This window comes from Eulemur rufifrons, chromosome 7 (assembly GCF_041146395.1).
Source record: "Eulemur rufifrons isolate Redbay chromosome 7, OSU_ERuf_1, whole genome shotgun sequence".
NCBI classification, from domain to species: domain Eukaryota; kingdom Metazoa; phylum Chordata; class Mammalia; order Primates; family Lemuridae; genus Eulemur; species Eulemur rufifrons.
The window spans coordinates 237,535,401-237,541,867 of record NC_090989.1 but is presented as its reverse complement, the minus strand read 5'-3'; positions in this window follow the sequence as shown (position 1 = coordinate 237,541,867).

The following is a 6,467-nucleotide window of genomic DNA, read 5'->3' as shown; positions in this document are numbered from 1 at the left end:
AGCCATTTCCTTCCACACTCTCTGCACAATTACTGCATGTTTTTTGTACAATGCTGAGCTGGCTCAGGAACAGGCTATAGGGATTCTGGTCTGTCAGCTTTAAATGGGTGTGGGTAGCTAGAGGGAGGCGTCGCGTATATGGGAAAGGGCGTCCTGAGATGTGGACTAAAATGCCTGCCCTGTGTCTTCCACACTGTTGTGGGGAGAACCAGATGAGGTCGTGCCTGTGACAGATCCTGGCGAAAGACTCAGAAATGAACACGCGTAGAGCAATGTTAGGATGTGAGGCTCACGCGGTTGTCCCCAACACAGAGAACGACAGCCTGGGCGCAAAGATGATCTGGCTTTTGAGACTGGCGCCTCCCTTATAAACCTACACTATTTTATCAGGCCTTTTCTGAATGTAATTATTATATTTGAATGTCGCGAGATAATCCACTGGGATGCAAAGGGGCAACAATCCTGTTGAGTGTTGTTCTAGGCTTCCGTAGATTCCCCTCTTACTATGTCTCAGTTTCTCATTTGGTAGACCTGAGGGCGAAACAAGAAAAATGAATGGACAGCTAAGGGCAGGCTCCCAGAGCCACCCCTGGGAGGGGGAGGATCGCTTCTCTTTGAGATTGGGAATATTCGGACAAAGTGGAAATCATGTCAGTTTTAGTTTTCCTTAAACTTATCAATATGTTTATAAATATAAACGTACAAACTCCAAAGCATATAAGAAATAAACGGGTACCCATCAAAGCGCCACCCCGTAAAGATAAACAAAATCACCACTGTCCGCCCTGTCCTGGGTGCTCTTCCTCACGTCGGGCCCCTTTCCTTCCTGTGCCCTTGGCACATGGCAAGTAACCATTATCTGAATGCTGCTTTTTTAAAAAATTTTAAACAATATTTCCTATTCCTATTTTTGTCCTAGTTTTACCACATATCCACTAACCACATATTGCTTGGTTTTGCTTGTTTTTTGAACCCTATATAAATGCTATCGCCATGCATGCATTCTTTTGTGACTTGCTATTTTGAATCAACATAATGTGTTTGCGATTCAATAATTTTTTAGCCTGCAGGTTTGGTTCATTCATTCTCATACCATTGTATTCCACTTTATGAATACACCAGAATTCAATCATCTATCCTCTTATTGATGGAGCAGCTTTAGATTTCAAATTGATTTTAAACATGCTTTTCCATGGGATTTAGGGTGGTTGTCTTAGTTCAGCCTGCTGTAAAAAAAATACCATAGACTTAGGTGGCTTATAAACAGCAGAAATTTATTTCTCATTGTTCTGGAGGCTGTAAGTCTGAGATCAGGGTGCCAATATGGTTGGGTTCTGGTGAGGGCTCTCTTTTGGGTCAGCAGACTGCTGACTTCTCATTTTATCCTCATATGATGGAAGGAGGGTGAGAGAGCCTCATATCTCTCCTTATAATGGCACTAATCCCATTCATGAGGGCCCCACCCTCATGACCTAATCACCTCCCAAAGGCCCCACCTCCTAATACCATCACATTGGGATTAGGAATTTAGTGTATGAATTTTGAGGGGACATAAACATTCGGTCCATAACAGTGGTATTTATTCCAATAGGGGTAAAGATAGGGACTAGGTGATTGGGCAGAAGAAAGTAAGAAACAAAGATTTTGAGAGTAAACCAGGCACTAGTCCTGACTCTCCCAGCGGTCTTCCTTGTGCATATTACTTAACATCTCACCATTCTCAGAAACACTTTGTCAGTGAAATAAGAAAGTTGGGTTGGATTAAATTCGGGTTTCCTCCTAAGGCGCCCTTTTAATTCAATGAGTTTTCCAGTTATTTAACAAATAGTGAACTCTTGCTATTTGCCCCCAATGCTCACGATTCCGTGGGAAACAAAGGAGGTAAGTCCTTTGCCATCACAGAACTTTCAGACTACAGGTGTCAGAGAAAAAAGGAGTAGGCCACTAAAAGGTTGTTTGCTTTTTCTTGTTGCTGTTTGTTACTTTGTCTTTCAATTACGGCTCTGGTAAGTACAATGACAGAAACTCACATGTGGTGAGGATACAGTTCTGGACCGGCCTGCTGTAGGTAGGGTGGCTAGGAAAGGCTCCCAGAGGACGGGTGTCTAAGCCCGAGAGGAAGCAGCCGCACAGTCAGGAGAAAGAGAATTCCAGACTAAGAGAACGGCGTGGACAAAACCCCTGGGTAGACTAGAGCTTCTCGTGTTCCAGAACCTGCAGGAACGTGTGAGAGGGAAGCTTGGCTCTAGGCCAGCCTGGCCACGTCGTCGGGGAGGCGCTCTAGGGGCTGTGGTAGGGATTTGGGATTTTATCCTGTGTGCAAAGACGAGGTGTAAAACGGTTTTTAAACAAGAGGGTGGCACGATCAAATCTGCTGTTTTAGAACGATTACTGCAACTGGTGGGAAGAGAATGGGTAGGGGGGCTGGACTGGACACGGCCACTGTCAGGTCTGGTGGGCGGTGCTGGGGGGTCTCAGAGCAGAGGGAGGGAAACGGGCTGTGTCCCAGTATGGTTCCGAGCTAAGAAAGCTGCATTGCTACGGTTTATTTTTAATGAGAAACATAATCAATATTGAGGATAAATGGGGAAAGAATCAGACCCAGCTCACTTCACTAGAGGAGAGAAGGTTCAGAGAAAACTGAGTGGGTCAGCTAAGAAAGTTGTAGCAAATAGTAATTCTTTAATAACGGGACACCACAGATCCTCTTTGAGGCTCCCTCCCTTGGTTCCTTCCTTCCTTTCTTCCATTTTCTGTTCTGTCTGAAAAGCATCTCTAAGACTCTGCCCAATTCCAGAATGGAGCCGACAAGAGCCACCTCCCAGCCTTCCAGGGGACCAGGACGTCTGCTGTCCCCGGCCCCAGCCCCCCAAACGCATCTAGGCCCCAGACCATGTTTCCACCAGCACCCTCCCCGCTAGTCCTCCGTGGCCAGAAGAAGTGCCTGAACCGTTTTGTCAGAGCCCAGCCTTGGCACAGACTTTACATCTCCCTAACAATATACTGCCCATTTAAAGTACCGTAAAACATGACCGAATGGGGAATAGCGGTGGCTGTTTAGTATGCTTTAAAATTCTTTAATTTGCTGTGCCACAATAACTTGCACTTTAATAAAAGCAATCTCTCGTCTTAATAGCTACACGATAAAGAGTTATTTATATGAGTCAGTGTGCAGGCCCGAGCCTTCCAGGTGTGCCCCAGATTCTGAGCGCCCCGCGCGGTGTGTGCTGCGCGAGCCTCCCGACACTGCCATTTTGCAGTGTCACAGCTCCAGGGCCGCAGCCCGCCCCAGGCTCCTGGCCCTGCACAGCCCGCTCGGCGCGCTGATTTATTTCGGTATTACGTTTAATTGTTTCCTTCTTGTGGAAGCCTTAACATGCGATGCTTGTAAATCTGACCCAAACCCTCCATATGGCACTCTGGTTTTCCATTTTCAAATGCATTCGCCCTGGAATAATGACTGTGGTATAACTCAATTTGAGTTCTGCTGCTGGGGACTTTATTACATAATGCTTTCTAATTGACCCTCATAGTTTAATAAGACAGAACATTTCACCAGAACATTGACAAAAGTTATTAATTTTCACTTCAGCAGAGACCCATGTCCCAATTAAATCCCCTGATAATGCCTGACTGACTGACCTCATTACGGCTAATGCTTATTAGTCCTGCGGAGAGGATAGCATCACACACTGCTAAAATGCCTAAATGAGCACATACGACCATCCACCGTGATTACAATTTACATACATGACAAATTTTACTCTCTAATCCTCGTCTGGGGCGATGAATGTGGCTTGCTGCTGTCATACCACGAGAGCAGCCATTGAGGATTTGGAAGGTGTCGTAAAAATGCCCTGCGAGTGTGCTGAGCTACACCCAGTTAAATTACAGCTGCCTTTCTAGGAAACTGTTTCAAGTGTGGGGGCGTCTTTAAATGAGGAGATTGACTTGTGCCCTTTCCTTCTTTAACGAGAACAACCAGTACTCGTGTGTTTGTTTGTGTCCTTTTTTTTTTTTTTAAGCCAACTTAAAAAAATAGAAAAGAAAACCACCACCAGCAGCAGAAAACAATGATTTCAGCTTTCCTGCCTAGGTATCTCATGCTCCCTGAAGCGGATTTTTCTTCCCTGAGTCTAGTTATAGCTTCACATTTTTCTCTGAGCTTTCAGTTTGCAAGGGTAGGGGCTTGCAGAGTCACCACACCTGCCTTGTGTTGTCAGCTTCCATGCGAGGGCATCACGGTACCACCCTGCTTCACCAATGATGGGACCACTTACTCACACTAGTTCCGTATTGTGGGAGAAGCAGCCAGAAGGTCATTTGGAAGAAAAATGGATATTTACAGGCAGTGATAAAATTGAAGACTCGGTGGTGAGGGAATGAAAGTAAAGAGGACTTACGTTTGTGTCTGAAGCTTCGGGTTGTTTCTCAACCTTTCTTTTCCTGGTCTGCACAGCAGTGTTTATCTTTGAGGCAGTCTGACCATGGCTCAACGTCTGCTGTTTCTGTGCATTGTAGTCATTCTCCCTGGGCTGTGTGGTTTGACACATGACAACAATCTAACAGCGGAGATCAAACTTCTCAGACTCGTGGCAATGTGACGAGTAATGTGTATTGACACAGCAAAGTGCATTCTGGAAAGATGAGTGGTTGGGCAGGCACAGATCCTTGCTCAGCTAGAGATAGCTTAAATCCTAGGCTTCAGTTGTCCACAAAGATAAAGCCAAAATTTAAATAATAATAACCAGCTGGAAGCTGCAATTCACTGAAATCTTTTTCTCTCTCCCCCTTTTTTTTCTTTTAGTACCATAATAGCGAAAGCAGGAATTTTGTGGGAAAAACGATAGTAATAATTGCAAAAGAAAAAGAAATGAAACTAAATCTCCCTGGGGAATATTTTAAAATACTATAAATTCTGCTCAATCACCTATTCTGCAAATGTTTACTAAGTACCTCCTTTGTGCTAGGCACTGTGCTAGCTTTCAGAACACTACAGTGAAGAGCCATGGGACAGGACACACCGCACCTACAGGCAAGACACCTGGGCTTGTGACACTCACAGTCTAACAGGGAGCATTGTCCAAAAATAAAATGTAGGTGTACAGAATGATATATTCGACTGATTGCAAAGGCTTATGGGAGCCCCAAGAAGGGGCATCTAAACTACATTTGGTGGTGGAGTAGGGGTTAAGGTGGTCTCACAAGGGATCCCTAGAGGACATTTCAGTTGAGTCCCAAATGGTAGGTAGGACATAGCCAGGCAAATATGGGAGGAGGGGTTCTGTTCCAGGTAGAAAAAAACATCCTTTCTTTCTCTCCTTCGTGCATCGGGCAAGTGGCATGTGGCCCTACTATGTGCCAAGTGCTGTGGCGCTTCCCTGTCTGCTCCTGATGCTAAAGAGCGACTCCTGGTGGTAACCCGAAGCGTGGCAGCCTCTTTCATGAGAAGAGGCATTGCTCATGGACAGCCCTCGGCACCTGTCTGTGGAGTAAATGATTGATGGAATGTGTACTGCGGTAAATTGAACTCGTCCACCCAGAAGAAGGGAGAAGAGTGATCAAGGAGCTGTGTGAACTCAGGGGAAGGGGAGATCCATGTTGCTGAGACGATGTTGCTAAGGAGGTGGTTGCTAAGCTCTGGGTACGGTTTTGGTGCTTGGACCTGACACACATCCTTTCTCCCTATCAGTCTCCTGCTCCCGTGTGGGAGCTGGGTCAAACTGGCTTGTGAGAGCCGACCTGGCCTAACTCTGTCCCACTGCGTTTTCAGTTGCATCTCCTTGGTAGCTTGCATTTGGCCATGGTGGGAATATTCACACCACAGAAATCAGTAAACTCTGCAAACCAGAGCTCTCCTTCTCCAGCCACTCCTGCCCCTGGAGCCAGTTGTTAAACATTGATCAGCACACCACTGCCTGTACACAGAATCACTAGATGTATGAAAAAAACAAACCAGCATTGATTTTATTAGATGCCTGGCAAAGGCTCTATAGCACAATGCAAAGCTCTGGTAAAAAGTGTAGAAGCCTCTACCTTCCATATAGAGCAGTTGTGGGACCCTGTGCTCAGCCTGTCTGCAGGGAAATGAGAGACTTCTAAGTCTGTCGAGAAGATTCTGAGTCGGCTTCCTGAAGCAGCTGCATGGATGAATTAGAGAAATGGGGTGAGCTGTTGGGTGGCTAGACTGAGGCTTCTAGAAGGTGGATGTCCTGGTCAAGGGAACAGGATGTGAAACAGTAGTAAGGAAGGGATCCAGGGCCTCCCCGAGAGAACAAGAAGTAGAAAACTGTGCTCAGAGATTTGTGTTCTCTTTCAACTCCATGGTGCCACCATTCAGGAAACAGGACCCACCTCCTGCTGGGCTCTGCGCGCTCAGACTGGACACCGTGTCCTGTGGAGTGGAGCCCTCTGGGAATGGGGAGGGCTTGAACTGTGAGGAATATCTCTTCTAAGGGTGAAGGAAG